This window comes from Chrysemys picta, chromosome 1 (assembly GCF_011386835.1).
Source record: "Chrysemys picta bellii isolate R12L10 chromosome 1, ASM1138683v2, whole genome shotgun sequence".
NCBI lineage: Eukaryota > Metazoa > Chordata > Testudines > Emydidae > Chrysemys > Chrysemys picta.
The window spans coordinates 327,884,554-327,898,884 of NC_088791.1; the positions used below are offsets into that span (position 1 = coordinate 327,884,554).

A 14,331-nucleotide genomic window follows, 5' to 3' on the forward strand; every position below is an offset into this window, starting at 1 on the left:
CATCTGATCAGGATCTCTAACGTTCCCGTTTATTGTAATAGTTTGGTAGACAGACAGAAGAATATTGCTGGAAGGTCACAAAATCACAAGTTGTGATATAAATAATTACTCTACAAACAGATGTGTGCTTAACAAACACAAAGTTGTTAGGTCCAGTCTAATGGAGCTCTAAAAACGTGTATAATGGAGGTTACATAAAGACTCCCCTTTTCTTTCTTTCCCTGAGTTTGGATAAGCCTATCTTCAGTGGGTCAGTAAGGTAAATTCCCAGATTGGCTCTTTCTCTTCCTTAAACATCTCCTTTGGGAGCTGCTAATTTTTTTTTTTTTTTTTTTTTTTTGGGTCTAAGGAGGTTCTGTGAAGGATTATCAGCCCGTGACAGCGTGATTGTATCTTTAGGAAACGCTTGCAGTCTTTTTCTTTTAGCTGTCTTGGAAAGAAGGCTTCTTGAGGAATTTCAAAGAGGGTTTCCTGCACCACATTGGGTTCTGAAGCCTTCATCCCACAATGTATGCCATAGGCTGGCCTGCAATGAAAGGACTTATAAGAAGTTGACTTGAAGTGCATTAAAGGCAGAACCTTGCTAATTCAGTGCTGGAAATGCACACATCTAACTTGCATGTGCACAAGTTGTCTCTTCTCATGTCTCACGGGAATGGAATAGTTGCTGCTGAAGTGAGGTTCTGTGTTACTAATGGTACATCTACACTGTAGCCTGTGCTTGAACTCGGACACAAGTGTAACCCCCCTTGCATCTACACTGCAATTGCGCTAACCCAGGACTTGAACCCAGGGTCCCAGGACTTTGTAGGGCTGCAGGTCCGAGCACGAGGTAAGCCAGGCCCCAGAGTGTGAGCCCTGTTGCTTTGCAGTGTGGATGCAGCCCTGTATGATTTGGGTCCTGGTAGTCTGATGGAAGTATTCCACAATTCCATGGGATGACTTCCTTAGTCCTCTTTATCCCAACAATCTCTAATCCATTCTATTGAAAATGGAAGCCACCCTCCCCCCCTCCCCCCGCGAATGGCAGCAGCTCAGGTCAGCATTTAACCCATTCTTTTCTGATCACTGATCTGCAACCACACTATCAGAGAGCTTCCTGGGTTTGCAGTGGAGAGTGAACTGATCACATTTTTTGCAAAATGAGCTGCTTCATAGTCACGGGATCACAGCAAAATGTTAGTGAATCTCTGGTGCAAAGCCAGGAAAACTCCAGACTTCAGCAAAAACACAAGGAATGACCATGTGAGCCAGCAGCTAGCTAAAAAGCTGGCAGCTCTGCAGATTTTCTGGGCAGGTGATTGGTACAGGGCGCATATTAAGAGGCTGAACAGAGAATACTGGAAGACCAGGGACAAGAAATGCACCTCAAGCAATCTGCCAGCAAAATGCCCATTGTGAGATAACTTTCATCGGGTTCTGGCCCGTGTACCCAGCATGAAGCCAACTGTGCTTCATGACAGCCTGGTCAGCTGGGACGGTGCCCTGTTGGTCCCTGACTCCATCATGGGAGCCAGCTGCAGGTTCCTAGTGAGGAGCAAGAAGTGACTCTTTTTTTCAGTGAAACCAGTCCCAGAGCAGGCTGTGGATCAGGATCAACAGCGCATTCTCGGTCCCTACTTGGAAGAGCTGTTGGATTTCCCCACCCCACCCCACCCCAAGGAATAGCCCGCTGCGGAGTCTGCAGCAAACCTGGTGGAGACAGAAGCCTTCCCAGAGTCCGGTAAGTGTGTGACTCACATTTACAGTTTATTATTATAGTAATGGGAGGGTGTGACAGGGCCCCTGGGGTGTAACCTGGACTGTGGGACTGCTGAGCCCTCTGTCCCAACAGCCTGGGCTGGCCCTCACGCTGTGATGCTGATGTCAAGTTACAAGCCTCTGGCAGGTACTGCACTTAGCCATGCACAGGCAGGGACACATTCAGCTGAGTTATGTGAATGATCTCCCAGCCACTCATGAACCAACAGTGGAGCGGCTCCAGCCAATTCCCCCCAGCTCCCCAGTCTTGCACCCCAGAACTGTACTGTCTTGCACTGGTCAGAAGCCTGGCCAGTTTAAGTTAATTATCCAGTTCGACACACCCTCAATAGCCTTGAGATTTCTCAAGCACTTCAACCAAACCACACTGTTTTAGGTAAAATATAAAACAGATTTATTAATTACAGAAAGATAGATTGTAAGCGATTATAAGTAGCAGGCATAGGGATCAGAGTTGGTTACTTAAGAAACAAAAATACATTTGCAGTCTTAGTTCTACAAACTAAACAGGATTTGAATCAAGCAGTGTCTCACCCTGACCAGATGGTACAAGCAGGTTACAGATCCTCAATACATCTGGATTCCCTTTTCTAACCTGGGACCACCCTTCCCCAGTCCAAAGTTTTTATCCTCCAGTCGTTCTTCCAGATGTTGAGTTGAGGGGGAAGGGAGGCCCAGTCTGTGTATTGAGGAACTGTAACCTGCTTGTACTGTCTGTCAGGGTGAGAAAAGCTGTTTAATTTGACACTTGCTGAAAGATTAGGATATAGAATGTTTGTTTACTTTTTTACTTTCTTAAGGTAACCATCTGACTGATATGTCTACCACTTGTAATCACTTAAAATCTATCTTCCTATAGTTAATAAACTTGTTTTATATTTTACCTAAAACAGTGTGTTTTGGTTGAAGTGCCTGGGAAACGTCAGCCTAGTTCACAAAGGCTAGTGTGTGTCCATTCCACACTGAGGGAGTGACGAACTAGATAATGAACTTACACTGGCCAGGCTTCTGACCAGTGTAAGATGGTACAGTTCTGGGGTGCAAGACTGGGGAGCTGGGGGGAATTGGCTGGAGCCTCTCCATTGTTGGTTCATGAGTGGCTGGGAGAGCATTTGTGTAACTCAGTTCGGTGTGTCCCAGCCTGTGGATGGCTAAGTGCAGTACCTGCCAGAGGGCTTGTAACTTGACATCAGCATCACAGCGTGAGGGCCAGCCCAGGTTGTTGGGACAGAAGGCTCACAGTCCCACAGTCCAGGTTGCACCCTGGGGACTCTGTCACAGCTATTTCTGCTCTAAGAAGCAATGCAAAAATGAGAAGCGCTGGCTACCCGTGTGTGGCCACTAATGATGGATTGTATCACAACGCTTCGGCATCCACCCTATCACCCACACCACGTGGAGTTCAAAATGGTGACTTGGAATTTAAACATTCATAAACAACTGTAAAGGTTATTTGAACTGTTAAGTCACAGATGTTTACTAGGGTCATTCATGTTTTCCTTTCAGTAATAAGAAATGTGCCACTGTGTACTCACTCCTCCTGGGTCTATGGAGCTGCCTGTAAACAGTGAAGTGTGTGTGTATGTGTGTGTGTGAAACTGTATTCTATTTCCAAATCTAGTCCATTTCAGTTAGAGATAATCCATGCAGTTTGCAGAGCACAAAATAATTTCTGCAAAGAATGAGTGGGCATCAGTTTCCTCCCCCAGAACGTCAGATGTGGGGTGGCAGAAAGCTGCAGATTTCAGTGTGTTTGCATGCAGGAATAACAGGGTAAATCCTGTGTGAACTAATGCAGCATCATGTTAATTCCCTCATGGATTCTGACCCAGTCCTGGCTGCTGATTGCTGTAAACTTTTCCTGAAGCAGGAACTCCAGATAGTTCATCACATTGCAGGGAAGGGTGTATCTTCCAGGCCCCCAGTATAGCTGACTAGTCCACGCCACTCACAAATATGCTATTTGGTTACTATATGTTTGAATACTTCAGTTGCATACACTGCAGGTTTCCTTCCAGCAGTTGAAATAATAATAATAACTACAAGAACAGCTATGACTTCCAAAATGTGAAAGGTCACACTGTCATTTCAGGCCTATCAGGATTCAATTCAGACTGGGGGGAGGGGAGAAGGCTTTGTCATCTCTGCCATGCACCCTTGGGTGCCTTACAATGCCTTGCTCAATTAGTTCCCAGTTCCCACCTGGGCCATTCACAAACAGCCTTCCAGCATGCAAGCCCCACCTTGAGTGTGTGTGTGTGTGTGTGTGTGTGTGTAACTGCAGCCTGTCAGTTACACCCTGGTTCTCACCAGCCTTGATTAAACTGCAGGGTGACCACAACACACCCAGTCCTGGATTTTCCCCCACAAAAGTATGACCTGTACTACCCTGCCCTCTCGTGGACAGTACAAATAGATAAAGTCCATTATTCCTTTAATAGTTTATTACCTTAAATAGTTACACAGACACTTCAACTTAAACACACTGGATTAGATAACACAGTAAAACAAGTATATTAACTAAAAATAGATATGTTAAGTGAGTACAAGTAATGAGGCATAAAAAGGTCAGAAATAGCGACAAGAATAATAAACATATAATGCTTACTAGTGCCTAACTTAAACTATATTAAATTCAAACAAAATTTCTCACCTCATGCTTCCAGCAAAGTTACTGACCGAACTCTTCAGCTCAGGACTGCCCCACCCCTCCCGAATATCCAATGGCTGTTGCCTTTTGTGTTCTCAGATGCAGAGAATGTGATGGGCTGGGGAAGAGGGGTCCAGAGGGGTGTTTGTCCCTTCTTTTTATTGTTTCAGTCCCCCTCTTGAAAAAGATTCCAGCTGGGAACTAGGAGACAGTTGTGTAGAAGGATGTTCCCTACTGTTTTTTTCCACCTGTTTGCGCTTCCTTTGTTTTCCCTTCCTGCTTGATGATGGTTTACTGTTTAGATGCAAATTATGACAAACATAGACTCCTTTGTTCAAGACAGGCCTGTTTGACCAGTTTGGTGGTATGTGAGTTTTGGAACTTGCACTCTCAACATCATACAGGGGAATCTTAAACTTCACATACAGTGTTGCCACACATTTTATCAGGACAATATTCACCATCAAATTTTGCGTTTTCAGATGATACTTTTCAAGGCATTCCTTGTACAAAGATTATTACAATAATATATGGTGTGTGAATACAAGGTGTATTCCATCACAGACAGAAAAAGCCTTTTTGCAGCAATGGCACTAAATTTCAATTAGTTATGAAATTTTTATGAAACAGAAAAAGGTTATAATTTAAATTTTCCATTTTCTCTTCCCTTCTGTAACTGCAATTAACCAGGCTGTGTCCAGAGACAGTATGAGGACTGAATCATCCCCTTCGCAAAGTATTAGTTCAGTTTAAAAAAGTTACATTTATGTCCTTGAGATTCCATAATAATTAATTCTGTGCTCCTCCACTGAGTGAATTTAGACAATAACCATCTGTTTCTGGTCCTATTTCAGGATTCTCCACCTATACTGCCTGCTGTTCTTCAGGAACTCGACCCCTGGCCTAACATGCCTTCACTGACTGTTTCAAAAGGAAGTGTTTCCACAATGAAGTTATGGTTGATGCTCTTGAGAGGGCAGACCAGGAGGTCCTGTATCAGAAGAAAAGGGACAAAAGACCTGCAGCAATGGCATGTTGACAGACAGGAGGAAAGTCTGAGGCTCACCACCTAGGTGCGAGACAGGGTTTCAGTGGGGGAGCTGGCACTTGCAAAGGAGTTTCTGTTCCAGGAACTGTGGCTAAGGCTGGGTCTACACTACCCGCCTGAATCGCGTCCCATCGGGACGCGACAATCGATCCCCGAATCGACGCTCTTACTCCACTAGCAGAGGTGGGAGTAAGCGCCGTCGACGGGAAGCCGCAGAGGTCGATTTTGCCGCCGTCCTCACAGCGGGGTAAGTCGGCTGCGATACGTCGAATTCAGCTACGCTATTCGCGTAGCTGAATTTGCGTATCTTAAATCGACCCCCCCCTGTAGTGTAGATGTAGCCTAAGAGAGGAGGACAGAGAGAACTGTTTCAGCAACTGCTGTCCATAATGGCTGCAAGAGTACCATCTCCTGCTGCCTCCCAATACCACAACGTGATCACCCGGCAATGTATCCTCAATTCAGCAGTAGCTTCAACAACTCCATGTTGGGGCAGCCCATGCATTCAAGACTCATGAGGGTTGGACAGGGGAACTAAATCCCATGTATCCTTCCTTCCTTCTTCAACCCCATTCTGGTAGACCTTTCTCCCCATCACCCCTTCACCCCCCCCTCCCCCATGCTCTCAAATGAGGGGAAAACATGTAAAGATGGGTGTGCCACTATGCCCCTTATTCTTCATAGAAATATGCTTATGATATGAATATGGCATAACTAATATGTTTTATACAAGATGGGTCATGTGAGGTATCATTGGAAACTTATCATTTACTGAATATGATTATCCTATCTGTATGCATGTATCATTTCTGTATCTGACATTGGGCATATGGACTATGTATCAATTACAAAAGTGATTGCGCTGGGGGAACACCCACCAGACACAATGCAATCAATCTGGCTGGTTAGTTAATGGGCCATTAGGGAGGACAATAGGACTTTGAAGATGCTAATCTCCCACCTTACTGAGAAGCTTCCTGGGATGCTGCTTTGACACTGCAGTGTCATGTGATCATGTCACCGGGTATTGGACACCATCTTGGACTGCTAGTATTTTTCCATGAGTCCGGTGGCACCTAAAGTACAATTTTTAAAACAAACTCCTTTTAGAATGTATTGTTCTTGCTTGTTTAAATGATTGTTAATCGTAATAATTCACAATATTCAGTAACTCTGGAAACCCAAGTCAGGGTGAACAAGTGAGGTTCCACTGAGTTAACAAAAGAAAAATAAATTCTGGATTGCAGCCTTTCCAAATCCTGAGAACAGTTAGACTCTAGAATAGCTGCATCAAGAGCAAACGCCTAGTGTGGGCTAAGTTTATACCAGTACAGCATGATTTGCATAATTTTCAAACTGGGGGACAATGCACCATTGTAAATTGTGCCGGTGTTAGGGATTCATAACAATACAAGCTATGCCTGTGGCTAATATCCCAGTAGAAAAGGTATAGGACTTTGGCTCCTGAGGCCTTGTCACAAGCTTATCTCAGGCTTTCGTGCAATTCCTGGCCAATGTGAGGCCCAGGTTTCCATTGCAGGTCTCTCTAGACAGCAGAATTGCCTGTGCTTCCATCAACAACCCTGATTTAGCCACAGCAGGGCTAGCTAGTGCCTAATGATAACCACAGTCAAGGAGTGGCTGAACGACTTTATCTGAAGAGGAGGCTGCCATCAAGAAGCCAGAGTACATTGACTGATAAAAGAGGGACAAAAACAACAAATAAGCTAAAACTTTTCTATTTCACTAAGAGACTAATGTCTTTCCTTCAACTTTGGCTGAGCTGCTGCACTACTCACCTATCCAGGCAGAAAAATAGCAGAGGAAGAAGTTATTCCTTATCAATCTTTTTTTTTTTTCCTCACACCAATATCTTCATGGTTTCTTCTGTGCTTGCATTTTAATGCGGGAGAAGGTCCCTTAAAGAAAAATCTTCTAAGCCACTATGTTCTCCAAATCTCTCCTTAAAACTCACTTTTTTTGCGATGAAGCCTGCAAAATACTTGACAATGGCTAAGCAGCTGGTGTGCTGTTTCTTATTATACCATTCATAATTGTCTCACTGTTACCTTGTGCTGTCTTTGTCTGCATCCAACTGTTGTGTCTCATACTCTCTAATTAAATTGTAAGTGTTTGGAGCAGGCACTGTCTTCATTATGTGTATATACAATGCCTAATGAGGTCCTGACTGCAGATCAGGTCTTTCGAGTGCTACTGCAATACAAATTAATATTTGCTTAAGCTCAGTACCTCTGCAGGAGAGAGGCTCCCTCTTGTTTTCTCCTGCTGAGTTCCCTCACCTCCTAAGGCTGAACTCCTTGTGAAGACTGGTAAGCACAAAGATGTAAAAAGGCAGCTGCCTTAGGCATATGATTTCAATGGCTTATGCATTGCATCTTGATCAGGAGTCACTGTATAGTAAATCTTTTTTTCCTTCCTTTTTTTTTTTTTTTGGTATGGAACATGAGTGAAGAGAAGACTGCAATATAGTTCATCTGCATCATACTCATGGAGGCGCGGGCCAAGGGACTTACTGGCCGCCGCTTCCAGCAGCTCCCATTGGCCCGGAGCAGTGATCCACGGCCAGTGGGAGCCGCGATCGGCCGGACCTGCGGACGGGGCTCACACCGGCCCACCAGGGGCTTTCCTTACACAAGCGGCGACCCCTGTTTGAGAAACCCTGATCTAGACTGTTCTCAGTGGTAGCAGATGACGGAACAAGGAGTAATGGTAAAGTGTGGGAGATTTAGGTTGGATATTAGGAAAAACTTTTTCACTAGGAGGGTGGTGAAGCACTGGAATGGGTTACCTAGGGAGGTGGTGGAATCTCCTTCCTTAGAGGTTTTTAAGGTCAGGCTTGACAAAGCCCTGGCTGGGATGATTTAGTTGGAGATTGGTCCTGCTTTCTGCAGGGGGTTGGACTGTATGACCTCCTGAGGTCCCTTCCAACCCTGATATTCTATGATTCTTGTTCAGGAACTGGGTTCTGATGTTGAAATCCTTTCTACATCCTTGTCCCTTGAACATCAATGGAATATTGTGGTGATTTATTTTGTTATAATAAATATTTCTAGATTTAACTTCTTTAGTGTCAAATTCTGAACAACACTTTGATTAATTTCAGAGTGGTACCAATGTTCGTCTGTATCAGCAAAAACAACGAGGGCTCCTTGTGGCACCTTTGAGACTAACAAATTTATTTGGGCATAAGCTTTCGTGGGCTAGAACCCACTTTATCAGATGCATGGTGTGGAAACTACAGTAGCAGGTATATTTATACATAGTACATGAAAAGATGGGAGTTGCCTTACCATGACTCATCCACTCTAACCATACCAGCCACACCATCAGGGGCTCGTTCACCTGCACATCTACCAATGTGATATATGCCATTATGTGCCAGCAATGCCCTTGTGCCATGTACATTGGCCAAATCGGACAGTCTCTATGCAAAAGAATAAATGGACACAAATCAGACATCAGGAATTACAACATTCAAAAATCAGTAGGAGAACACTTCAGCCTCCCTGATCACTCAATAACAGACTTAAAAGTGGCAATTCTTCAACAACAAAACTTCAAAAACAGACTCCAACGTGAAACTTCAGAACTGGAATTAATTTGCAAATTGGACACCATCAAATTAGGCCTGAATAAAGACTGGGAGTGGATGAATCATTACAAAACCTAATTTTACCGTACTAATTTTCCCCTACTGTTACTCACACCTTCTTGTCAACTGTTTGAAATCGGCCACCCTCATTAACACTACAAAAGTGATTTTTCCTCCTGTGCTATTCTACTGTTAATTGAATTGTCTCGTTAGACTGACCCGTCCCACCTGGTAAGGCAATGTTCATCTTTTCATGTACTGTGTATATATACCTGCTACTGTAGTTTCCACTCCATGCAGCTGATGAAGTGGGCTCTAGCCCACGAAAGCTTATGCCCAAATAAATTTGTTAGTCTCTAAGGTGCCACAAGGAGTCCTCATTGGTTTTACTTTGATTAGTGTTACCTAGAACATACTCTGTATTTTTTCTTGATCTGTGTCTTGATAGTGTTCATTTTTCTGTGGATTTCTTATAATTTTTTCTCAGAAATATTACTATTCAATTCATGCTTTGTTTGGAAAGATTTTTTAAGTATTTAATAAAAATAAATGCTCTATAAAAATAATTGAGGGTTAAATAACTCTTGCCTTCTTTCCTGCAGGAAAGCTATGAATAGTTCAAATAGCATATTTTCATATTTTCAATGAGAAATGCAGTATTCAGCTCTTGAATATACTGATGGTGTCCAAATGTCTCTTCCTCACTTTGATTGCTGTCTTCATCACTGGCTGAATTAGAATCTTGGATAAAAGTTTGCTATTGCTAGACTTATCCATAGGAAATCAGAGGGTGGGCTTTTGATGATAGTATTTTGAGGAATTAATGGGACTTATGACTGCTGTCTCCACTGCTCCTGGATTCACAGATAGCCAAAGTGCCCAAATGAGAGGCAGTGTGTTTGCTGAATTAGGTTTTGTTCTTGGCTCTTCTGCTGAAGTCTGTCTGAACTTCATTTTTTGGTACCTTTGTCTTGTCTACTGAGTTTGTAACGTCTTTGGGGCAGGGATTGGGTTTTACTTTGGGTATGTGCTGAATCTAGCAAAATGGGGTCCCAATATCAGCTGCTACTCTAATACAAGTATGATTAATAATAAAATATTTTTTACCATCTTCATTTGGTCTGGAAATAGTGCCCTTTCCTCTTGATTTAGTTACTTGTTACTTATTTACATACTTGTTACATTATTGCTTCCAGACTGGGCTGTTTATAATATGTTCTACTTAGGATAACAACCTCTGTTAGTCCACAGCTTCTTTAGTAGGGTAGACTGTCCTAAACACAACTCAGAGCTCCATCCTGGCTCTTAGGGTATGTCTACACTACGGGATTAATCCGAATTTATATAATTCGAATTTGGAAAACAGGTTGTATAAAGTCGAAATGTATGCGGCCACACTAAGCACATTAATTCGGCGGTGTGCGTCCAAGTACCGGGGCTAGCATCGATTTCTGCAGCGTTGCACTGTGGGTAGCTATCCCATAGCTATCCCATAGTTCCCGCAGTCTCCCGCGCCCATTGGAATTCTGGGTTGAGATCCCAGTGCCTGATGGGACAAAAAACATCGTCGCAGGTGGTTCTGGGTACAGCCTCACCCCCTCCCTCCCTCCCTCCCTCCCTGCATGAAAGCAATGGACGGCAGACAACCATTTCGCGCCTTTTTTCCTGGGTGGGTGAACACTGCAGACTCCATACCACGGCAAGCATGGAGCCCACTCAGCTCAAGACAGCAGTCATGAACATTGTAAACACCTTGCGCGTTCTCGTGGAGTTTATGCTGAGCCAGGACCAGAAAAACGAGGCGAGGAGGCAGCAGCGGCGGCAGCGCAGCGACAAGCATGATGAGGACATGGACACGGACACGGATACAGAATTCTGTGAAACCGCGGGCCCTGGTGCTTTGGAGATCATGTTGTTAATGGGGCAGATTCTATCCATGGAACGCCGATTCTGGGCAAGGGAAACAAGCACAGACTGGTGGGACCGCATAGTGTTGCAGGTGTGGGATGATTCCCAGTGGCTGCGGAACTTTCGCATGCGTAAGGGCACTTTCATGGAACTTTGTGACTTGCTGTTCCCTGCCCTGAAACGCCAGAATACCAAGATGAGAGCAGCCCTCACAGTTGAGAAGCGCGTAGCGATGGCCCTGTAGAAGCTTGCAACGCCAGACAGCTACCGGTCAGTCGGGAATCAATTAGGAGTGGGCAAATCTACTATGGGGGCTGCTGTGATACAAGAAGCCAAAGCAATCACGCAGGTGCTGCTACGAAAGTTAGTGACTCTGGGAAATGAGCAGGCCATAGTGGATGGTTTTGCTGCAATGGGATTCACTAACTGTAGTGGGGCAATAGACGGAACAGATATCCCTATCTTGGCACCGGAGCACCAAGCCACCGAGTACATAAACCGCAAGGGGTACAAGGGACGTTTCACCAACATCAACGCGGGCTGGGCGGGAAGGGTTCATGACGCTTGCGTCTTCAGGAACACTACTCTGTTTAAAGGGCTGCAGCAAGGGACTTACTTTCCGGACCAGAAAATAACCGTTGGGGATGTTGAAATGCCAATAGTTATTCTTGGGGACCCAGCCTACCCCTTAATGCCATGGCTCATGAAGCCATACACAGGCAGCCTGGACAGGAGTCAGGAGCTGTTTAACTACAGGCTAAGCAAGTGCAGAATGGTGGTAGAATGTGCATTTGGCCGTTTAAAAGGTCACTGGCGATCATTATTGACTCGCTCTGACCTCAGCCAAAGAAATCTCCCCATTGTTATTTCTGCTTGCTGCGTGCTCCACAATCTCTGTGAAAGTAAGGGGGAGACCTTTATGGCGGGGTGGGAGGCTGAGGCAAATCGCCTGGCTGCTGATTACGTGCAGCCAGACACCAGGGCGATTAGAAGAGCACACCAGGAAGCGGTGTGCATCAGAGAAGCTTTGAAAACCAGTTTCATGTCTGGCCAGGCTACAGTGTGAAATATCTGTTTGTTTCTCCTTCATGAAAACCCGCCCCCTTTATTGACTCATTTTCTGTAAGGAACCCACCCTCCCCCTTCCCCCAGCTTTCTTTCAAACCAAATAAAGTCACTATCATTTAAAAATCATTTATTCTTTATTAATAGATTAGAAAAAGAGGGAGGGAACCTGGGTGGGATTTGGGAGGAGGATCGGTGGGAAGGAAAAGGCCACTAAAAAAAGGTTAAAAAAATGACAGCCTTTTGCTTGGGCTGTCTACTGGGGTGGAATGGGAAGGTGTATGGAGCCTCCCCCCCGCGTTCTTACACGTCTGGGTGAGGAGGATACGGAACATGGGGAGGAGGGAGGGTGGAACAGGGGCTGTAGCGGCAGTCTGTTTTCCTGCAGCCATTCCTGAAGCTCCACCAGACGCCAAAGCATGTCTGTTTGCTCACGCAGCAGCCCCAGCGTTGCATCCTGCCTCCTCTGATCTTCCTGTCGCCACCTCTCATCTCGAGCGTCCCTCCTGTCCTCACGTTGGTCCCTCCTCTCCTCACGTTGGTCCCTCATGTCCTCCCGTTGGTCCCTCCTGTCCTCACGTTCACTGGCTTCTTTCCTATACTTTGAAACCGTTTCCTTCCACTCATTCAGATGAGCTCTGTCACTGCGGCTGGATTCCATAATTTCAGAAAACATCTCGTCTCGCGTTCTCTTCTTACGACGCCTTATCTGTGATAGCCTTCGGGATGGAGGAGGGAGGCTTGAGGAATTTGCAGCTGCTGTAGGGAGGGGAAAAAGAGAGAATTGTTTAAAAAGATACATTTTGCAGAACAATGCTTATACTCTTTCACGGTGACCAACACTATTCACATTACATAGCACGTGTGATTTCTGTGCAAGGTCGCATTTTGCCTCTTAATGCTGAGTGCCTGTGGCTTTGCTGCTAGAGATCACAGGTCTGGGCAACAGAATTCGGCTTGCATGCGGCCATGGTAAGCCATTGTCTTACAGCTTCTGCGCCCTCCTTTCCCACATACCAAGCATAGCCTGTAGAGTGCTGCGGTTTTTCTGTTAACATTCAGCAGCAGCAGAAAACAAACTAACCCCCCCAGCCCCCCTCCCGCCATGAATTCTCTGGGATGATCGCTGTACCCCTCCCCCCACCGCGTGGCTGGTAACAGGGAAGATCCCTGCTAGCCAAACGCGAAAAGCTCAGGGCCAATTTCCCATCTGCGCTTGGCTAACTGCAGGGAAGGATTTATTTTCCATCACAGGCAAACAGCCCAGTAGGAACGGCCACCTCTGTCCCCTTAATTAAGTTCCCGTATTTCAACCAGGTTACCATGAGTGATATCACTCTCCTGAGGATTACACAACAAGATAAAGAACGGATGTTGCTTGAATGCCAGCAAACACCGGGACCATACGCTGCCAGGCTTTGTCAGGCAATGATACCAGATTACTTGCTGCAAGCATGGCGTGGTCAAGTGTCCTACCATGGAGGACGGAATAAGGATGCACTGCCCAGAAACCTTGTGGCAAGGCTTTTGGAGTACCTCCAGGAGAGCTTCATGGAGATGTCCCTGGAGGATTTCCGCTCCATCCCCAGACACGTTAACAGACTTTTCCAGAGCTGAACTGACCGCGAATGCATCCCAAGTCCTCAGGGCAAAGTAATCATTAAAAAACGTTTGCTTTTAAAACAAGTTTTATATTTTAAAAGGTAAACTCACCTGAGGTCCCTTCCATGGGGTCAGGGTCTTGGATACTGGCTTGGGAGAGTTGGGAGGGTACTTCAGTCAGGGTGAGAAAAAGATCCTGGCTGTTGGGGAGAATGGAGTGCTGTGTGCTCTCTGCAAGCTCATCCTCCTCCTCCTCTCCCCCATTAGCAGAATCCTCAGGTGTAGCTGATGAGACTATCCCCGATCCGGAATCCACGATCACAGGTGGGGTAGTGGTGGCAGCCCCCCCTAGAATTGCATGCAGCTCGGCGTAGAAGCGGCATGTCCGCGGCTCTGACCCGGAGCGACCGTTTGCCTCCTTTGTTTTTTGATAGGCTTGTCTGAGCTCCTTGACTTTCACACGGCACTGATCTGAGTCCCTATTGTGGCCTCTCTCCATCATGCCCTTGGAGATTTTTTCAAAAGTTTTGGCATTTCGTCTTTTAGAACGAAGTTCTGCAAGCACTGAATCCTCTCCCCATACAGCGATCAGATCCAGTACCTCTCGTACTGTCCATGCTGGTGCTCTTTTTCAATTATCAGCCTGCATGGTTACCTGTGCTGATGAGCTATCTGTGGTCACCT

At 45.5% G+C, this 14,331-nt stretch overlaps 1 protein-coding gene across 5 annotated transcripts in view; it reads left to right on the forward strand.

The window, feature by feature from the left end:
• The window catches only part of SLC36A4 (solute carrier family 36 member 4), a 235,408-nt gene that overhangs the window by 11,798 nt on the left and 209,279 nt on the right, over positions 1 to 14,331 (forward strand). The window contains exons 2-3 of one of the 5 annotated variants that reach the window (XM_065581646.1): positions 1,562 to 1,723; positions 5,266 to 8,189. The exons of 2 other annotated variants lie outside the window; for them this stretch is intronic. The gene's annotated coding sequence lies outside the window, so the exon portion shown is untranslated. The remainder of the gene's footprint in view (positions 1 to 1,561; positions 1,724 to 5,265; positions 8,190 to 14,331) is intronic. 2 more of the 5 variants (XM_042856005.2, XM_065581647.1) reach the window with 2 other exon arrangements.